Source organism: Temnothorax nylanderi, unplaced genomic scaffold (genome assembly GCF_030848795.1).
Source record: "Temnothorax nylanderi isolate EJ_2023f unplaced genomic scaffold, tnyl_v1.0 TNYL_tig0001_pilon, whole genome shotgun sequence".
Taxonomy (NCBI): domain Eukaryota; kingdom Metazoa; phylum Arthropoda; class Insecta; order Hymenoptera; family Formicidae; genus Temnothorax; species Temnothorax nylanderi.
The window spans coordinates 2,356,615-2,377,456 of NW_027249063.1; the positions used below are offsets into that span (position 1 = coordinate 2,356,615).

Sequence of the window (20,842 nt, forward strand, 5' to 3'; positions counted from 1 at the left end):
ACAACATGTATTATTACGTGAAAATATATAAATAACATGCAGAATCATATATGTTAACCTTTAGACCGCCGGAAAGCCTAAATATAGGCTCTACGTGTGATCGGAACTTTGTATATGTTATATATAAGATATAAGCACAACAATTTGAGGACTTTCTAAGAGGATTAAAGCTCATCAAATGCCGGCGGTCTAAAGGTTAAAGAAGCGAATACTATATAAATAAGAAAAGAAAGAGAAGCAGTTTCACAGGATAATAATTTTTTTTTATTTTTTTCTTAATACGTAATAAGAATATATAATAATAAAGATATTGTGAAATTACACCGTATGTGAAGCATCAATTAGTAGTAATTTTTACGCGCACGTTACATATAAATTTCAATCCACTGTAATAATCTCAAAACGGAGATCTTATCTTGAGACATACAAGTGTATTAAGCGACAATGCAAAAAAAATCTCGTACGGCGGACTATAAAAGTATTCCCGGCATCCAATCTCACCTCAATCACGTCCCTACTTAATATTTTATCTTCCTAAGTTGCGCCGTAGCTGGCAGCAACAGTCCGCAAGCGGGGAAATTAACTCCAATTATAAAGTAATATCGGCCGGCCATTAAAGAAGTATGTTAATTAATGATCCCTTTAATCAGCACTGACGATAGCGTGAATTCGCCTCGTTCGCGAGATCTCGCGGTAAATCGACGCCGCTAACACTCCGCGTGTTTCTTTCCGATACACATAGCATTTGGAACACGTTGACATTCCCCACATAAAAATTGCAAAGAGATTAATAGTCGCGCTAAAACCCAACGCGCCAGTTTCCGTATTATCGTTGAAACTTCATCTCGCTTGTAACTCAACTGACTCGTGAAAGTATTGTAGAACGAACAAATAATGCGTATCACAAATCTTTAGAAACGTTGCTTTTCAATACTAAATTAGAAAATGATAGATTTGGGTTAGCAATTTTGTAAAGATAAATATATTTAATGTTTAATTAAATATATTTAATGTTGCATAAATTGTAATATGTGTGATAATAAAAATAAATCTTCTAAATAAATGATTATTAATTCCACTTAATACAAATGAGCGACGTTCATATAATTCACGTCATATGAGAGAATGAGAATTTTAATGTTTTCCTCTCTCGAAATTGGAACGTCATTCTGCGGTCTGGTCATAAAAGGACGAATATTTTATGCTCGATCTGAATTACACATTCTTCCCCTTCCACTTTTAAAATCATATCATTCTTCTAATTCCAAGATGTTGATGTGATAAAATAATATAATATAATAGCATGGAATACTACTAATATCAAATACTGTCACGAATAATAAAAACAAAATAATAATACAGTAATATTTTACATGCATATAAAAATATGTGTGTGATTTATATTAAAGTACGATATTGAATACAACGTCCTCAAGCAGAATATGAAAGTTGCTTGGATTAAAAACCCGGTTGAGAAAAGAATTCATTAACTTTTACATTTCCAAATTTTAATAATAACGGAAAACACCCAGAATAAATCGTTCCGAAAATCTTATCCAATTATTACAGCCACTTTTTATCGAATCTGTTCCATTAATTAAATACAATCCTAACAAATAGAAATTGTAGGGTAAAAATTCCATCGATTTTCCCTTTGCGCTTATATTCGCGGAGGATGAGCGCATAAGCGCGTTTGTCTCGTAAAATGCAAATTTCCGACGTTAATAATTTCGCCAACGGAAGAAGTTAATTTAATAGAGAGACTATCTTGCGAAGCCTAGAACGTCACTTTATCGATGTTATGGACGCTGCTAGCAATTTCGCTGATCGTTTCGAAGTATGCTACGTTTTATCGCGCGAAACGTTCCATACGTAATAACCGAATAATTTATTAATATAAGTTACGTTTTCTGTTTAAAAAAATTATCTATGCAATTAACGAACACATAATAAATATACATATACTTCATTTGCGGGCAAGCTATTTTTTGTGTTTATAGACACACATTCGACTATCCTTTAAAGTATTACCCGAGAAATTGCTATTTTATTAAATCAATTTACGCAATACAAGAAAAATAATTGTTTAAATACGATCACTTAAAATAAAACACCACATTCAGCATCATTTTTATAGAATACAAAAATGTCATGACAAAGAATAATATAATTAATTTGAGCGCTTCAAAAATCTGTTTATGGATTTCTAGTGTTTTATTTTAAGTGATCGTATTTAAACAATTATTTTTTAAAGTCATCTTTGGAAAAATGTTATAAGATATTGAAAAATTATTAATATACGTACCATCTTTTTTTCCAAATATTGAACAGCGAGGAAGAAAACTCAGGTTGTGTCTCAAGACAAGCTTCGTCTGAGTTTCTTAATCGAATTGTGAATGCAAATATAACGTAATGAGTATGTAATTAATTCTTAAGATCTGCTTATTAAACCGTATCATATATATGCCTCAAAACTGGTTTCAGCTGAGTTCTTCGGTAAAAATTTTATTAAATACAAGTCTCAGAATAGCATACGCTGTCTATACGATATGCTTATCGGTTAATGGTGTTCGTTTAATTTAGTACGTACATTTAGATGTATGTATAAATAAGAGATATAAATCTGGGACATATAAATATCTTCTCAGTAACATGATCTAATTTGAAATTTAATTAAATTTAACTGTTAACAAATAATTCAATCCTTCTCTAATGAAAATTTGCAATTGAACGAAATTAATTGCTACTTTTGATGAAACAAAGCGTAAATGTGAAACGATAATAAACCGTATTCACAAAATTAATTTGAAAAGTAACGTATATTTCTAAATATGTTGTGAACATATATTTCTAAATATATGCAGTCCCATAAAACTCGTAATCGTAATTTTAATGATATATTCCTGAGCATAAAATATGACAAAAATTCTAAAACGAAAATATCGAAACTGTAATACTTTTCAAATGGGAAGCATTTACAGTAAACGATTCAAATAACATAAAATTCGTACTACAGTGTCGATATTTTTACCTTAAATTTTTCGTCTTATTTCTTGCTTAGAAATATGTCATCAAAATTAATACTGCGAATTGTGGCACACTCAGTATATGAAATTTTAGACGATACAGGTATTCGAGATTTAGAATTCATACAATTTTGGAGATCACGTTGCTATTGAAAACCGTGCAATTCAAAACTCCACGTCCACATAAAATTGGGCATTTGGTTCCCAGGGATTATTAAAAAAAAACTTTTAAAAATTGTCGCAATTTTTTACCATGCTATTCGAGACTCCGTGTGATTCAAGTACCGTGTTATTCGAGGATCACCTGCATTTTATACTTGTATTTAAAACGAGAAATGCCTCCATAATTACGTTAATCCAGGACTGATCACCCGGGGTAATTTTTACACCCTCAGTATCGAAAAAATTAAGCTCACGGTAATTTTAATGTATGCTTCTTTCGTTTTTTAAATATTTTTTTGCTTCTCTTAATTTTTTTTCGGAAAATATTGAATAAATCTATATACATACTGTCCTCAAACACCAAGAAATTATAGAACTCGTTATAGAACAATCAAAAATATGCAATATGTAATTAACAACAATGACTGTGATGGCTGTGATGTAAAAAAACCCCAGGCAACCGTTTATGCAAAAATAAAATAAAGTGATTGTTCCCGGGTAAACTATAATTATATTTTATTCTCCATTCACCGAAGTTTGTTTGAAACACGAGGAACGCAATATTCAACGTAAATCTACCTTACATAATGTCGAAAATTTCGGGCGATAACAACTGACGCGTAGCTCGTTTTTGCGCGAACGACGCGCTGCCCCGCGCCACTGAATACCGTGCTTAGTCACAGCCTACTTTTATTTACATAAGTTATAAAAAAATTTTCTAGGCTCTAGAGGCTCTAGAGTCTATCCATTTCCGAGCCCATCCATTTCGAGGCAATAGATTGTAATATATTAATTCATTTGTAATATATTTTTATATTCTTAATCTTTATGTCTTATAATTTTTTCTGTAATAACTAATAACTGTAAGAATAAATAATATATTCAAATATTTCATTAGATTAAGTAATACAAAATACTTTGTTACATTAATTATCATTTTAAATAAAAAATTTTGATATGTTTATAATAAATTCGTCGAGTGTGTTAGAAAAGGATTGTTTCTGACTCTTTTATAATATCTCATTTCTCATATACGTACATTTTGTTTACATTTGTAATATAATTTGTACAAATCCATTGCCTCGACATTAAAATTAAAAAAATTACTCACCGGCCGATGCGCAACAGCGGAGTTGTAATACTGCGTTGATCTGTAACGTAGAAATATTTTTACGTTAAAAACAACGTCCAAGATAATTGATACTTGAAGTAAATAATTATCGCGCCCGCGTTAAAAATTTTTGAAACGTTATTTTAACAAATATCTGATTTAAAAATTCTAATACAAGAAACAATCGCGGTCGCCGCAAGCGGCCGCATATTTTCGCATCATTAATCTCGTTCGCATAATTAATGCGCGGAAAATCGCAATTGTAATACTACGGCCGTGTAAATAAGGACCATTCTTACAATACGTCGCAAACGCACCGTCGCCGTCGCCAGTCGCAAAGGACGGCAACTGCTAGTTAAAAAGTGCTATTTTCGATTGCCGAGATTGCCAGTTGCTGTCACCAGAAAGTTAAAAGTTCGCCAACTCTCTTTTGACTATCACAACTTATAAGCGCAATCGGAAATAACACCTTTTCATTTTTCAATTAGCAGTTTCCATCGTTCGGCGACTGGCGACGGAGCGTTTGCGACGCACGGTAGAATGGTTCTAAAAGAGACGCGACGTTCGCGACGTGACATCTTTTTTCTCGCATACGCCGGAATTAAACTCCGAAAGGAACAAAATAATAAATGATTAATAATTACTCACCCCACGGTCGCTCCGCCGTCGCCCGATGCCTCCCAGGCCTCCTCCTTCTCTCCTCGGTCCTCCTTCGATGTCGCAATTTGCATCTCCGTCGGCGCACTCATTCACGACGTTCAGTTCACACGCGAAAATATCGTCGGTTATGGCTGCGTTCCGATATTCACTTCAGGTACTAAAAATTTATAGTTTACGTAACGTACACTACAGAGTTTCAGTACTGGCAGTGAATATCGGAACGCAGCCATGATCGCGCGACACTTTCGACAGTCGACACTTTGCACGGCACTCCCGGTATTAATCTCGCGACGCGTACTTACACGGCGACGGAAAATTTACGTCGGAGAAGTTACGAACGAAGCTATACGATCCGCTCGACGCCCGTCGGCCCGTAATCTCTCACAGAAGTCGCAGATAGACGCGACGAGTGGAGTTTAAGATGGCGGAGAGAGAATTTCGTAAATCACGCGACCAACTTCACACAACTTCACTGGTCAGGAGCAACCGTCGGCGTCGCGAGCACGCTGCACTTGCTGCTTGTCAGGCGATTTTGATTAACTGCAATTAAATCAGTTTATGAACACTGTCTATCACTCACGATTGCCACAGATATCGAAACACGACGTCAATAGACACTGTGATCGTAGCTAATTAAACACGTCGCGGCGTTACTCGATGTAAAGTCCGCTCGTATCCTTAATCGGTGTTCCGAAAAAACGACGGCAACTTCGTTCCGAAGCCGCGCGACACGACCACACGACGCGATATCAAGTGGACAGTTGAGAAAGGCGAGACCGATCGACGAAAGAATGTAATCGAAAGCGAATATTACCGAATGCGATGTACCTCGGTATCCGTATGAATTCCGCGAAGCACATATATTAAAAATTAAACGAACATTCGATATAGCACAATTTTTCGTAATCTGAATCACCTGAGTGTAGCCGCGATCCGAGAACCGAGACAAGATAGAGCGTCACGGGACTCACGCGGGGCGCCGCGCCGCGCCGCGGAATGCGGACGCCGCGGCTAACGGCTTTTCGGTAACTCGAGTAGCGGGGTTGGAGCGGGAGTAAACAAACTAGGCGGCGCGCCGCGCGCGCCGCTCAGGCCATGTCTAGTGTCACCCCTCTCCCACTCCGTCCCCACTACTCGAGTTGCCGAGAAGCCGCGGCCGCGTTGTAACGTAAACATCGTTGCTCTCGGATCGTAGCGCGGAGTAAAGGCCGTGGCAGCGTGGCACATAGAAAAACTTAACAATGAAACTTAAGTAGTAAGGAAATCAACGGTATGGATTCGCTACCGCTTAGAGCCGTGCCTTAAGTTCTTGATTGTGATTGGCTGATTTGCTTACTGCTTAAGTTTGTTATGTGCCACGGCCTTAATGCGTGAATCGACGGGTCCGGCGGTTGAGATTACGAAAAACTGTGATACATCGAATGTTCAATTAATACATGTGGTTCACAGAATTGATACCGAGGTGTCTCGCGTTCGATAATAGTGACTTTCCATTATGATCGTTCTACATTAGTCGCAATCGCAGGAGTCGTGAGAAATTGACCAATCGCAATCTGTTATTCTTGCTTGCGACCGAAGACTGCGATTGGACTGTGATCGGTCGATTTCTTACGATTGTGTTGTAGAACGACCATTTACATTCTTTCGGACGTACGGTCGGTCGTCGGTCTCGCTTTTCGCAACCGTCAACTTGACTCGCGTCGGTCGTGTCGCGCGGCTTCGGAATTTGCCGAAAACGTTGCCATCGTTTTCGGAACACGCAGAAAATATATACGAGCGGACCCTACATTACATCGAGTAACGCCGCGACGTGCTTAATTAGTGTGCGGTGGCTATTAACATCATACATTCAACCTCGTTTTTAATCGTGTTTCGATATCCGGCGATCGTGGGTAATAGACACAGTGTTCATAAACTGATTTAGTTGCAGTTAATCAAAATCGCCTGACAAGCAGCAAGTGTAGCGCGTTCTCGCGACGGTTGCTCCTGACGAGTGAAGTTGGCCGCGCGATTAACGAAAAATTCTCTCTCCGCCATCTTAAACTCACTCGTCGCGTCTACCTGCGGGACGGCAAGTGTCACGGGCGTCGAGCGGATCCTATGGCTTCGTTCGTAGCTTCTCCGACGTAATTCTTCCGTCATCGTGTAACAAAGTACACGCCGCGTCGCGAGATTAATACCGGTAGTGCCGTGCAAAGTGTCGACTGCCGAACGTGTCGCGCGATCATAACCGACGATACTTTCGCGTGTGAATTGAACGTCGTAAGTGAGTGCGCCGACGGAGATGCGAATTGCGACATCGAAGGAGGACCGAGGAGAGGAGGAGGAGGCCTGGGAGGCATCGGGCGACGGCGGAGCGACCGTGGGGTGAGTAATTATTATTCATTTATTATTTTGGTGTTCTGTGGATTTCGTCACTTTCGAGGTTTAACTCCGGCGCAATTTCGGAGTAACGGAGTTCGATCTCCGTTACTCCGCATATGCGAGAAAAGATATTACGTCGCGAACGTCGCGTCTCTCTCTTATTCGCACGATCGTAATATTATACTTGCACGATTTTCCGTGGATTTCCGTGGATTGCGAACGCGAGTTACTTAATGCGAAAATATGCGGCCGCTTGCGGCGGCCGCGATTGTTTCTTCCATTACAATTTTTAAATCAGTAGGCCTATTCTGTAATTCTTAACGACAGTTTCGTTATCTTTATATTGTCGTTGCGCAGCTTTTTTATCATATACAATATCTGCGCAACGCAAATATAACGATAACGAAACTGTCGTTAAGAATTACAGAATAGGCCTACAGATATCTATTGAAATAACGTTTTAAAAATTTAACGCGGGCGCGATAATTATTTACTTCAAGTATTGATTATCTTGTGGACACTGTTTTTAATGTAAAAATATTTCTGTGTTACAGATCAACGCAGGGTTACAACTTACAACTCCGCTGTTGCGCACCGGCCGGTGAGTGATTTCTTTTTATTAGCCGACTTTTTTTATTACACAAGTTACGCTGAGTTACGCACACGCGAAACACGTTTTCTCGGCAACGCAGAAACCTCATTCTGGGCTGCGTTCCAAAAATTCACTCTAGTTAATTAAAATGCTGTAGTGTACGTGTGAAGTGAACTATAGATTTTAGTTACTCAGAGTGAATTTTGGTACGCAGCCCTGACATTACTGTCCGAGTTTCAAGCGAGCAAGCATTTTCGCGCTTCTCGGTCCGCGCGCTCGTCGCATTGTTACAGCTCTCGAGGCACGGTTCTTTCCCAACAATTAGGTAATGCCGGGTACGTGGTAACTCGACTCTCACTATTGACGATACTTAAACGTATCGAGGCTATTTATCCGAGCAGATATATCGCGCGACTTATTCATCCGCAGTAGAAATCGAAGCGGCAAGGATTATGTAGCGTATGGAAAAACGCAAGATTCCGTCGAAAAAGATCACGATTTTAAAACTCTCACTTGTGATTAGTTGATTCGCTTAAGTCTTACACGTTTCCTCCGTGTGCCACACAGAATGGCAAGTTTAGTTTATCGTGTCGCGTAGATTTATGCGACGATTGCTTTTTTCAGCGACATGGATTCGTACTTATCTCGCGTCGCGCTTTGCATTCTTCGCCGATACGTGACATGTCCGTTATCGTTTTTTCTGGATTAGAGCGGAGTAACGTATGTACGAACAGCCGGATCGATTAATTTACGTAACGAAAAATAGCGGATCGTTTGTTAATAGTGCTTCATACATTTACGGAATTGCACGCCGTGCACGCGCTATTAATATCAGGCGTTAATATCGGAAGTGCCATGCAAAGTTTCGCGCTATTGTTATTTTTTATCACTTTCAACAATTAACGCGTTTTCACGAGAATCTTGTGAATAACAAAGAAAGCAGGAAGGAGAGAGAGCCTGAGGCCTGGGAAGCATCGAGCGACGGCAAAACAACCGTCAGGTGAGTTAATTATACCTTGAAATAAATCTATGAGATGATATAATACTGTAATTACATATTAACGCGAATGTTTAACTCCGGAACATGTGCAATTGTTCGAATTCGCTACTGTGCATATCTACATGCAAGAATGCGAGCATAGAATAGAGCTTATTGCTTATTGCTATTATAGATCGATTGGTTTATCCGATACATTTCGGTGTAACGTTAATTAACAGAATAGCAATTGCAATGCGTACAAAGTGCTTGAAATTGATAATGTATTAAATGTATTTAAACTCCGCAAACATGACAAAAGATATTTTGCAGCTGGAATATACTCGATAAACGATATGGCGATGAAATGACGATGAAATAATTTCCGCAAAATAAAAATTGTTTTTAAATCGGGTAGAAAATATTATACGGAAATATTAACATCGTTGTTACTTTTTAAAAAATATTTTATGTATGGACAGGATTTTCAGGAAATACCGATGCGAATGTCACAAAAATATGATACAATAATTTTATTATATACAAAAATATATATTATAATACATATAAAGATAATTTTATGTGTAATAAAATATTTTATCTATCAGTTGAACTATCATCGCGTAGCGACACTCGAGCAAACAGTTAGCAAGATATTTTGTGGACCGTAACGTTTATATCTCTCGAAACGTGACTCGTTGTAAAGTCACATTATTAAAGTTTTAAATATTTCGGTTGGCATACCTCCCTTGGTATATGTTTGTGACGCACCGAGCGTTTTTTTGATCGCCGATTTATACCGCGTACGGGATTTATACCGGGTCGGGAGGTCGTCGCGCTATTATTCGTGCTCCAACACTCGATGTAGCAGTGCGTGCCGTCTCGCGTATCGTCGCAGTGACTCAAGTAATAGAAAACCGCGATATATATCAATTTTTTATAAATATTATTTCATATTTCACGGGATTTCGCATCGGTTATCGCGACTATCGTGATCGACGACTTGTTATTTATACATTTATGTGCAACAAAGATAAATTAATATTTTTAGAACTAACAATAAGTAGAGAATAATTATTAAAATAGCTATATAGATAAGTTTATTGTATATTAAATTATTTAAATATATAGTTTGTTTTATTTTATATTTTTTCCATTTTTCATTTTTACATATTTTTCACGTAAAATTTTCTATCATAATTTTTATATTTTTCGATCTGTGCCTATTACTCATTTCTTTAAACGTTTTTTTTTTCTTTGACCGTTTCTTTTCATAGGTACACCTTGGCGTAGTGGGCTCAGTATTTGACGAAACTAACGTGCCTATCATTGTCGATTAAACTGAATAAACGAACCGGTTCGTCGCGTCACGCGTCGGGAGTGCCGTAGTCGGACGAAGAACATTTTTTAAGGTTTATTCGATCTATATTCATATTCACCGCCGGCAGTAGTGCTTCCGATAAGATTCAGGCGTTTTTGTTGCTCGAAATACGACTTGTGTTCGATAGAACTGGATAACTTATTAAGTGTTTTATAAACGAAAGTGTCGTACAAAAGATTTTCATTGATAATTGGTCCGCACGCGATCGTAATTATCCGCGAGTGTTTTTCGCGAGTGTTGTGCAACCTGAGGAGGAGGGCTGACAATCTGAGAGGAGGAGGAGGCCTAGGAGAGGCATCGAGCGTCGGCGGAGCAACCTTGGGGTGAGTAATTTATTATTTGTACAATACTAGTTAATTAATTGTTTGTTTAATTTATTTGGATGTTTCAAACCAAAATTAGAGACAAGGAATTTTAATAAATCTTTAGAGAACTTGTATTTGAGAAGTAGAGTGTCTTTTTCCGCGAAAATCGTATAATTATTTCATTCAATATCTACTTAAAGAAAGAATATAAAATTCGATACTCACAATTAATTTTTTCTTTTTAGACATTGATCTTTTGAGAGCTACTATAATGTGACTCTTATATTTGTGTGTTACAGAATCAACGTAGTCATCGCAGCCGATAACTCCGCTACGATAACAGCGCATCGGTGAGTGACAAAAAAACTTTTATTTTATATTGAAGTAACACGTCTATGAGAAAAATTATAATCACATATGTTAATTGTATATATACGCTACTGAATACATATTTGCATGCAATTAACAGTATAATATTATAGACAAGTGACAAGTACATGACATCTCATAGATCTGTTATTTTAAAACTGACGGGCTAGAACAAATTAGAAAGAATATTTTGTAAGAAAATCGGTGTAAGAAAATAAGAACTCAGAAATTCTCTCCTTTATCACGGAATATACGAATTTTATAATTATCTTTGAGTTCAACAGTTTTATGTCATAATATTTGATTTTGAAAATATGCTTTTCTATTAAGATGTTATATTAAAATAAATTATGATAACGCGTAACAATGTAGTATCAGATTAATATTTAATAAATCAATCTCTCTCTACAAATTCGTGAAGATGTATATCGCGCGAAAATATTACAAAATCACAATAAAACTAATGGAAATTTATCACCCTTTTTCACTATTACATCTTTTTGAATTACTCAAGGCCAGAGGCAACGAAAAGTTTAATCTGGCTAGAAGAATAACCATATGTAAGATACATATATGTATATATGTATATATACAATATCATATATAATACGTATAACGTCACATTGATAAATGATGGTAGGTGTACAACACCAAACAATGTAGATGAAAGGTGCGCAAAGAGTAGGCGTACAATATTTTTTCGCATACGTGTGATCGTACGTAATCAGAGACGGAATGATGCCGTCATATTAAATTCCAATCCCTCGCAAATTAAAATCTTGACTTGTTGCAAATTAAATCTTAATTCGCACTCTATTTCCGGGATCTCGAGTGATCGCGAGTAAAGGATCTTGCTGGATTAACCAGCACGTAAGGCCCCTCCATAAATTGCGTATATTCGCGATCGGTGTACTAGGATGTAGGATTACGGATAGATAGAAGTACGGATAGATAAGACTCGAATAGGGATACGGGTAAGGTAAGGTACGGATAGGTAAGAACACGGGAACATAATCCGATAATTTAAAAAGTCATAAAATAATTTATAATATAATTAACAATTTTAATCTATCTTTATGAAATTGAATAATTAAATTAGAAACTATATGTAAAAAAACATTGTTGTCCAATTGTAAAAACTATACAGTACATCACATGACATATTAAATTCGTATGTAATATCAATTATATAATACTATGTCAAGATAAATTCTCGTAATATCAAATATAAAAATATATATTAAGAATAAGTGTAACTAAATTAAGACCTAAATACATCGTATTTGATTTATTTTAATTACTTATTTTGTATTAAACGGGCAGAAAAATAAAATCTTGCTATTTAAAATTACTAATGTTTTCACGAGAACGCCGAAAATGAGATTCGAAAATTTCTACCAACAATTGAATAAACGGTAATTTGGTCGGTTGACTTGATTAAGTGGCTTTTCTCCATCAAGACGTTTTTTAATTTCGAGCCCCTTCGCCACGCGATTATGCGGATTATCCGGAATAATTTACACGCCACTGCGCGGATATAATTTATACGACCGGTAGGAAAAACTGGCGTTACATACCCGCTGAGCAATAGAATACCGAATTTACGGACTCGAACAAACGCGCACGCACATTTCTTATCTGTCCAGTTTAATCTTTTTTTTTTTCGAGGTCGCACTAGTAATTTATAAAATAAATACGGCCGGATGTTGAATATGTTAATTAACATTACGTGAGGTCTATAACCGGCATCCGGTAGCATTACTCAAGCTCACTGTCATTCACCTGGTTCTTGTTTACAAGTTACAACTGCATACCACTGGTTTCCACTGATACGCACATTGTACGCACGACGAACCAGACGTGCGTGCTATTCGAAATAAACGAGGATAGTAAGTAAGTGTTAATGACTCTTACTTTTTCTTTCGACTCTTCCTCCTGCACGTAGGTATCTTCACTCGTGACTTCTTAAACCTCTAATTATCTTTGTCTCTTCAGAGTTAAGTCTCTTCTCCGTTCTCCGAGATTTATGGAATTTATTTCTATTTGTGTTTCATCAAATTTTAGGAATAAAATACTAAAAGTAGCTTTCAATCAAGAATATAATTAACAAACGATTTAATTTTTAATTATAAATTTCTTTTTTTTTTAATTACAATTTAATTAATACATCTGGTTAATTTTATATTCCAAAATATTTCCAATCACGAACAGAACATGTTATTCGTCATATTGAATATCAGACTTATTTTCTGATTGAATAATTTCTTATTGAATTAAAAATTACTTCGAAAAAACTAATTTTAGAAGTTATTTATACATTTCAAATAATAAATTTCCTGTACACTCTAACAAGTAAAATTGCTCATATCTGTAAACGTTTGCACATATCTCTTAATTAAGGAAACAATGCTCATCTATTTCCACGCCCTGACCGATTTCACACGACATAATCTCGACATCCTAACAAGATGCTCTTGTAAGAACCAGTCAATTGTTAGCGTTCTGATTACGAGCTTCATGCTTAATAATCTTAATATCTTGTTTCGAATTGGAACCGATTTCACGCATCGTAATCCAATTGATTGATTTATCCCATTGCAATATCGTGTATTTTTTTAATTATATGATTTAATTAACTTCGCCTCTGCAAATTGAAAGAAATTACCTGAAAAATTACCTAATTAAGTGACGTGCAATTTATCTCAGTAAGGAAGTTTTTATTTATTCCGCTTCTACCAACATTATGGTGGCTTTCATTAGGAAGTAAATAATTAAATAAAATATTTTTTATATTTTTATACTAATAAAACTTTTTGTAAATAAAAAGTGCGTCCATGAAATAAATGAGTTTCAGATTGACCGAAACTCTTAGCAAAAGCAATTCGATAGTAACTAGAACTACAAAAAAATTGACTTCTTATGTCCATTTCAATATAGATTTCAATAGATTTATTTTGGTTTAATTGATTTTTTATCTTTTTTTAGTTTTAAGAATTAAAAAATGATAATAAATAAGTTAAACAGAGATTTAAGAGTTAATTTACATTGGTAGAAATGGACGTTAGTTATCCAGGGTGACGCAATTTACAGAATTTTTTAACTCTCTCTGTGGAGCTTATGCCCAGAAAGCGATCTCGAAGTCATTAGGTCTCCATATAGTCCATCTCGTAGAATAGCGCTGTACAGTTACTCGGAACGACGCGATATATGAGAGGTAGCCGACAGATGTTCGTACCGTTGAAGAGACGGCGCGGGATGAGTCGACGTCCTAGGATCCTGGATGTCTTTGCGAGGAAGTCATCTCCGCGACTTGTTCGTCACAGAGAAGAGACGGTAAATGCGAAACGGCGCGTCGGCAGGTGTGTTGGCAGATCGCGCGGAATTCGCAGATATGAAATGCGCACGGATATAGGCGAGCGTAGAGGCGGTTATCAAATGCGGCCTTTAGAAACGTGGACGGTTCTGGGAATAAAAGGGAATGAAAAAGGAGGAATATAGGACGCGCGTTGATGGAAAAATATATTTACGCATTTACGTGAAGAATATCAAAAGAGCGTAGCGATGGTACGAATATATTTTTGAAGAGATTTAAGGCTGATTTTTACGTCGCGTGCAAAAATTTATCATGGAAGCTGTATTCGCAAGATTTCACACGTGCGCGTTTGCAGATTTATTCAATTGTAAGAAGATTGCTTGAAAACAAAAAATTAAAATATTAGTTTTAAAAACGTAACAATTTTTTGACTTACGTAAAAAAGAAGAGAAATATTTCTTTAGCAGAGAATTATTAGGAACAGATTTATATGATTTAATGTGCGTGTCGCGCAACATACGTAAAAAACATTTTGTTTCAGAATAAATTCTAAAAGAGGAATTAAAATTACGTAAAAATAGGATACACCCTCTTTTGTGGTTAGCCTGAATTTGTTTCGGGTCAAAGATTAAAGCACGAGCTGACGGCATTAAATTAGTAAGCATGTCGCTTACAAAGTTGTTGAACTATATGCTCCGCTTGTCACGACAAAATATACATATAGTGGATGCACCGCCGCACGCTAAAGCACTAACGACGGTGTGTTCGCCACTCTATACGACCGTCTAATTAATTACGAGTGGCGAAGAGCGTCGGCTACCGTGGATAACGACACCAAGAATAGCCGAATGGTATTCGGTGCGCGAAGGGCATCGCGAATTAAGACTCCTCGCCGTTTCCTTCACGACACCGCGATCCAGAAAACATTTCTAACATCTAGTTGCGGCTTTGTTACGGCCTACCTTGTGGTCATAATAATGATAGGTTTAAGAACCTACAAACGACTACTTATAGTCTTCGTAATTTTGTAGAATTTATATAAAAAGAACTAGCTCGAAGCATCGTAATGATTTGACGTGAAGAATGCAAATAACATGCATCGTTTCCGCATTACGCGAATACAAATGTCTCTGGAACTATTACGTGGGAACTAGAAACTAACTTAGTTTAGTCAACTTAAGTCCAGGAGCTATAAACCCATTCGTGTATAACTAACAAGGTTATAAATAATAAGCTTCTTTATTCCAATAAATCACTAAATATTTATATACATATACATATACAATCTTTTGTTATCTCTCATCTTCAAACGGCTCTGAAAATATCTTTTAAAATATTATTTTTTAAATAACTTTTAAATTTATAAATTAATAAAAAGCTTAAAACGTATATAATTCGTAGAAATAAGAGATTAAAAAAGAGGGTTACATTTAATTAAAATGTAAAATTGTAAATCTGTAAATGTAATCCTACCTAATCAAAGCTTCTTTTTAAATTGCAATGACAATTTCTCTCTACAATTATTTATCAATAAAAACTAATAAAAGAGAGTTACATTTAATTAAAATGTAAAATTGTAAATCTGCAAGTGTAATCCTACCCAATCAAAGCTTTTTTTTAAATTGCGATGACAATTTCTCTCTACGATTATTTACTAATAAAAAAATGTAATACTTTTGTAATTATTATATTTAAAAAAGTAACTATAAAAGTAAAATATGAAAATTTTAGTTTTGACTAGTTTATTTCATGAAATCGATAAAAAGTTAATAACGAAACGCTACGTTAACATGCTGACTACAAAATTGACCGCGACGGAATGTTTGAAAAATTTGATTAGAAAAAGCAAACAGGAATTGGTCTAGATTTGCAACAATTCAAACGAGACACCGTTTGCTCGCATCAATCAACAACGATTTTTCTGACACAGTTCCTCGCTCAGCACAACGATGATTCGATGATAAATCGATCTAGGAGCTAACTGTACTTGAATTTATCCCACAATGCGATTCAATCGAGTGCGTTCCGGGATAATAAAGAGACGCTCAATTGTGATGGCACACTCGTCAATTCACGCATCGTTAATGATAGGCAACGATACCTTTATACTGGCGTTCTCAATCTCGATATTTTAACCCTTAAATGCCACCCGGGGTCCAGCGGACCCCAGACCTTTTAGAATGATATATTTTCAAATGTTCCCGCCAAAAATAGAGCTCATATTTATTTATTTATTATTTTTTATTTTTTTGATTTTGGAGCCAATATTTTAACTGTTGGCGATCTTAATTTTTTATACTATGTTGAAATTGAAATTTTAACAATATAAGCATTTTATTCTCTTTTCTAAGCCTTGAACAACATTGAAAATAATTTTCATAACTAAATATCAAAAAATCAATAAGTAAGGAGACATTTTTCATGCTGGGGTCTTTTAGACCCCATGTGTCATTTACGAGATTCTTGAGAGGTGTGGCATTTAAGGGTTAATATTAATATTGAAAATTGCACTATTTTAAAATAAATATCGATAAATAATATCTTGGAAATGGGAAGATTTTTTTCTTATTTTCTAAGAATCATTTATACGACCAGTTACTTTCTGGAATAAACTGCAAACTTGCTTTGCATTTGTAGCTAATAAATTATAATTATAGATATAATGACATCGGAAAACAGCATTTCATAATATTTCTTAATTTCCATCTTGAGATACTGTCGATATGTTGTTTGACATCGATACATTATAACGAAATTCCTCCTGAGATCGCGATGACGATATTTAAATAAGTGAAAGCAGATAGAATTTTTTTTTTTAATTGACTGTACGTATTTATATGCATCGTACCACGCGAAATACGATTCGTAAATTCTTGTTTGGTTCAGAATGCGTTTCGTTTACATTGACTCGAATTATACAATCATCGCGTTTTTCGCGACAACGTGGAAGTTGATGCGCGCCTTAATTAAGCCAGTATCGGAAGCATGGCAATAAAGAACGACTTTATGCTTTAGCGCCAGTAAAGTTTACTTTTACTGACGTGGCGAGTGCATTCAATATCTGACTGGTTTTTCTGTCGGGCCATTCGAATTTCAAATTTTTATATTCGTCATCATATATGCGCACATGTAAGAATATTTAAATTATTTGTTTATTACATGTTTTATATTTCTATGTTTTTATTATTATTTCTTGCATTTATATTTTTATAAAAAAATTGTGACTTATCAATCTAATACTGGAATTCATATATCTTTGGCATTCAGTCATCGTGTTTCTCATGTCAAGAAATCATGCTGCTGTTAAACCAGTATTAGCAGTGTTTAGTAACAACTTTAGCGTGCAAATTTAGCTTCGTTTACTTCGCATCTTGTTAGGATTGTGGTTTCTGCACATGTTTACGTGATGGCAAATGTGTTCGACATCTCTTTACTTCCCGTTACAATTTAACGCCTCGAACTAACGAGACATAACATATTAACAAATACTGATCGCGCGTTCCCGTTGTAATATTGTAATATCCTATGTCCAATCGAAACAAATCGCTTCTTGTCGAAACGATATGTTTCACATTTATTTTTAGTTAATCTTGACTTTGCATGCAATTTATTTTAATTCACAAAAGTGTTCAATATTTAAATAAAAAATGTCTACGTAATTAAAATAACAAAACGCTCAAGTACTACGGAGAACAGCATCGATTAATAAGTAAAGACAACTTTTCGCGTGAAAGGAGGCCAGGAAAGTGAACGACAGGCAAATATGTAACATCGAATAGCAAGGCGGAAAAGATTCTAGCGGAGCGGGAAAACGATCTGGGAACAGGTGAATGAGCGCTAGAGAACTCGACTATTGACGCATAATTACGTGCACAACCTGCGTGAGTTTGCACGTGCACGTAATGTTTCATGCCAGGTCAAAGCCACTCGTGAACTACCAAGATAGCAGATTCCTTTCAAGTGTACGAATCCGCACATTTTTCGCGATAGAAAGTCATCGTGGCGAGTTCGTTGCGCGAAGTCATGAATAATCCCGAGAGATCGATTTATCATAATTAAATGATAATTACAAGAAACACGTCGTGTGGTGAAGCATCGATTTTGATTAAGATTGCTAATATCAATGTTTAATGCTAATATCATGTTAATAGTGTCGATGAAACTATCATTAAGTATCTGTATAATTCTACACTTTGATTTAGGAGACTTGCTCAAGCTATATAAAAATACGTTAGAAAAAGAAGATAAATATTTAACTATTTAGAATGTCTGTATTTAGAAACGGTATGTGTCTATCACTGTCACAACTATATACCTATAACGTAAAATGCTTTTCTTAATATATTTATAGCGAACAAAGTTTTGACATACCGATATATCTTAGTTACAATCTACTTCCTTTTTTATATCGAGTGTTATTCTAGTTTTCAACTCCGAAGCTGTATTCTGCAGATACCAGTAACTATAGTCTCGCGTTTCCGAAGATCAGAAAACGGATGCGTTCCCTTACGGGGGCGATCGTATTTCCTTGTCGCGTTACGCGCGCGACAGAAGCCGCGATCGAAATAACGTCATCGGCACAGGTGACGGAGAAAAACGGATTCTCTCCCGCGGGCAAATATTAATAAACCCATAAATCCGAATACGTCCTCGAAACGAGATTTATATAAGTGGTCGATCGAATCGCGGCCAGCACATCACCATCCGGGATTCGTGCCAGTAGATTACGGATAATCGCCGCAGGAGAGTCGAAAATATGCTGTCGGCATCCGTGACAGACGTGATAAATATGTATCGCCGCATTTTTTTCTCCCGCCGCATAATTTGCGAAAGAATAATAGCGAAAGCCTTGGCTGACGCATGTTAGCAGTTCGAAAAGTTGAATAGATCGGCAATCTTAGTTAATTGACTAAATAATAGGTAATTCTTAAAATTATCCAAGAAAAGTAATCTTAATCATAATGTTAAAATGTTTTCCTATTTACAATATTGTTCTCTGCATATCATTATTAATTTAATTTTAATTTAATTTATATAAAATTGTCTCTATTAATAATAAAATTGCAATTATTGGAAACAATTTGCAATTTGCCCTTCTAAAGGCTATTTATTATTAATTCTATAGCAACGTATTAGTTATTTATTTAATCTATTAATCTCTCTCACATTGATACTTATCAGTGATTAGTTCTTCCGCAATTTTTTATTTATTTGTTTTACATTTTTATTACTTTCCAAAGTCTTTTCTTGTTTAAAATAAACTATGAGAAATAAGGATGAATTAGTATGGGAGAGTTGAAGCAAAATAAATTATTTACTTTATATGAGAAATCAGATACGATGTAGTCTGAAAAAGATTTTGAATCTCTCTCCTCTCTCTTGCTCTCTGTATTGTTTACAGATTTATATTCTTTTTCGAGCTATATCATAGCTGATTTCTTATGCAAATCTGATGATAAAAAATTCTCATTGTAATTTAATGGCATTAACACTGTCTTACTTCCCTCCTCATTTATAGAAAGTTTGGGATTCACGTAATAAGATTGGATTGCCTTAGAATAATATAACAGGCTCAAGTTTGATTTTAATGAAATCGTAGGATTTTTATATTAAAATCAACATTTTCTCAATTAAAACATCGGTGTAGCTGTTTTCAACGCGAAAATATTGCTTTTCTCGCTAGCTTCTTAAATCTAATCAATTAATAAAATGTATTATACATTCTTTGTCAAACTTTTCGAGATAAAAAACTCAGGATTTTATTATTAAAATATTTAATCTTGAATATTAAAAAGAATCTCTCTCTCTCTCTCTCTCTCTCTCTCTCTCTCTCTCTCTCTCTCTCTCTCTCTCTCTCTCTCAGAATATCTTTCAAGAAATTCAATTTTACATTAAACAAGAAATTCTTTATTAAAATTAATTATTATTACTAAAATTATATACTTAAGAGAGATCTAAAATTCTAAAATCTTTTTCTATTGTTAATCTATATAATTCTCGCGGCATAATACGTAAAGATATGTAAAGATAAACCGTGCTTCCCCGAAGGAGAAGCCATTGGACTCACAATGATAATTCCGACTGCAATTTCACGTCTTACTCGGTCGTCCTTGAACGCAAGTATGGATAGGCAAGCAGGATTTTCCAGTAGTGAAGAGGTACCTCCTCTTCCTCCTACCTCTCCTCACGAGCACGTTCTTCACACGTAAAAATCCGGTTTTCCGAGGCGCGGAGAGTATCTCCTTTCGACACACGCGTGAATACCTGGTTTTAACGAGCGCAGCACCTTTATTAGAACCGTTCGCGTCATTCGCGCGCGCGCGCGCAAAGTTTCGCCGATGACAAAATCCTCTCGATGGTAACGATGTCCGACGAGTTCTCTAACGTTCCCTCACTTTTTCCACGCGAGTTCGCCGAATTCGCGGGTCTCGCCAACGTCCCGTAGAACAGTCCTCTTCAGAATCGGCTCCACGCGATGATTCACTGTTCGCGAGCGAGGAGATCGCGAGTAGTACACGCAGAAACCGCGTAGAATCCCGGCCGAAAGCAAAGCTCTTTTTCTCTCAGCGCGTAGATGGAAAAA

The 20,842-nt window shown here is 35.9% G+C and overlaps 1 protein-coding gene across 2 annotated transcripts in view; it reads right to left on the minus strand.

The window, feature by feature from the left end:
• The window catches only part of LOC139774634 (uncharacterized), a 64,575-nt gene that overhangs the window by 33,389 nt on the left and 10,344 nt on the right, over window positions 1-20,842 (minus strand). The window contains exon 1 of one of the 2 annotated variants that reach the window (XM_071710221.1): window positions 20,327-20,826. The exons of the other annotated variant lie outside the window; for it this stretch is intronic. The gene's annotated coding sequence lies outside the window, so the exon portion shown is untranslated. Of the gene's footprint in view, window positions 1-20,326; window positions 20,827-20,842 lie in introns of those variants that run through there. 2 annotated transcript variants of the gene reach the window in all.